The sequence below is a fragment of the Chrysochloris asiatica genome, unplaced genomic scaffold (assembly GCF_000296735.1).
Source record: "Chrysochloris asiatica unplaced genomic scaffold, ChrAsi1.0 scaffold00026, whole genome shotgun sequence".
Classification (NCBI taxonomy): Eukaryota; Metazoa; Chordata; class Mammalia; order Afrosoricida; family Chrysochloridae; genus Chrysochloris; species Chrysochloris asiatica.
Genome location: NW_006408544.1, coordinates 8,624,570 through 8,626,662, shown reverse-complemented (window position 1 = coordinate 8,626,662; position 2,093 = coordinate 8,624,570). Strand labels below are relative to the sequence as shown.

The 2,093-nt window shown below is 40.2% G+C and overlaps 1 pseudogene; it reads left to right on the top strand.

Moving 5' to 3' along the window:
• LOC102825180 overlaps window positions 1-2,093 on the top strand; it is a 40,616-nt pseudogene that overhangs the window by 28,596 nt on the left and 9,927 nt on the right.

Sequence of the window (2,093 nt, the reverse complement as noted above, 5' to 3'; positions counted from 1 at the left end):
TCTTTGATCTTCATCAGTAAATGTTTCAAGTCCTCTTCACTTTCAGCAAGCAAGGTTGTATTATCTGCATATCGCAGGTTGCTAATGAGTCTTCCTCCAATCCTGACGCCATGTTTTTCTTCATAGAACTCAGTTTCTCGTATTATTTGCTCAGCATACACTCAGCAACACTATATAGCTGTATAGAATTTCCAAGAAGCAGCTAGTGGGTATGAATCATTGAACTTGTGGTTAAAAGTCCAGTGCTTATCCTATTATGCCACACCGGGACTCCTTTAACTTTAATAGTAGCATAGTGGTTGCGTGCTGGGCTGCTGGTCAAAGGTCTGCAGTTCAAATCCTCCAGATGCTCCAATAGAGAAAGACAAGACTTTCTACTCCTATAAAGATTTATAGTGTTGGAAACCCTATACAGGATCACTATGAGTCAGAACTGACACCACCACCACCCAACCCCAAGAGTTAGAACTATGATACTTTACTTTGACAACCTCTCAAAACTAAGATAACATATTTATACATGCTGTAAATATATACCTGAAAATAACAAAGCATACAGGGGCAAAGTTATGACAACTCCTTAGATACAACTAAACACCATGAGAAAATGAGTCCCTTGGCCTGGGGGCTCAGGACCATAGTCTTGGGGGACACAATGTCAATTGACACAACAAAGTCAAACAAGAAAATGTTCTACATCCTACTTTAGTGAGTAGTGACTGGGGTCTTAAAGGCTTGTTAGTAGTCACCTCAGGTGCAACGATGGTTCTCTCCTCACCTGGAGCAAAGAAGAAAAATGAAAATCAAAGGTATAAGGAAATAATTAGTTCAAAGGACTAATGAACCACCTGAGCCCTAGCCTTCAAAACCCTGAGACCAGAAGAACTAGATGGTGCCCAGCTACCATTGCTGATGACTCGGAAAGGGATCACAAGAGGAAATCCTGGATAGAGTTTGGGGAAAATGTAGAGCAAAATTCAATTCTACAAAATACCAGCTTACTATTCTGATAGAGACTGGTGTAATCCCTGAGACTATGGTCCTTAGACACCCTTCATGTCTGGAACTGAACTCACTCATCTGGCTCAACTTTCAGCCAAATTATAGACAGGTACATACATGAGCAATAACAACAGGGAGGGACATGAATAAAACATCAACTATACAAGATCAAAAGGGCAATATTTGCCCAAGGATAAAGCTCAGAAAGCAGGAAAGGATAAGAAATAGATAAGGAATAGTCCTGTCACATTAGGGGATTTTAATCAATATCACAAATCAAAATGTATATGAATTGTTGAATGGAAAACCAGTTTGCTCTGTAAACTCACAAATCATAATACAAAGTTTTTTTTGTTTTGTTTTTTTTGTTTTTAAATGATGGCAGCCAGTAGCATGGAACACAGTTGCCTCCTGAGGAATGTCTTTTCTGGTCCCTCCCACATATATCCTAATGCCCTTCCTTACCTTTCAGACCCAAAGTTTAATGATAACTACAGATTCCTGGCCCCCTGGATTGCTATGTATGTCTATATAACTACAGCATTCCACTCACCAGGTAGGTTTGCCACAAGCAATTTCTTTGGCTCATGGAGAACAACAGATGTCCAGTCACCATTGTCACACCCCATCACTGAATCAAGCCTCATTTTTTTTCTTTTCTCAGCCGCTGTTCCCATCTTTTTGGTAGCTGGAGCTCTCCAATAGTTCTGCTTTTTCCACATGTTTTCTCAGAATGTCGAAGATAAACACGTATTTAAGATCTGTCCCCTAATTAACTTTTTCAACTTTTTTTTTTTATTATTTAAGCTTTTTATTGTGGATTAAGTGAACGTTTACAGGGCATATCATCAGTATCCACTTTAGCTTTTAAAAAAACAAACAAACAAAAAACCCACTTAGGCATATATAATAATTTACATCTCCAAAGGGCACATTGTGCAAGTCTGCTCCTGGCCACCAGGTCTTAATCCCTCTCTTCTTAGTCCATGAATCTAGAGTCCTCAGCCGCTCCCCCTCTCCATGCGCCCATCTCTGCCTCCATCTCTGGCGCTGCTGCTTCTCTGGATAAGGTCCCGCACTCTATTTGTGCG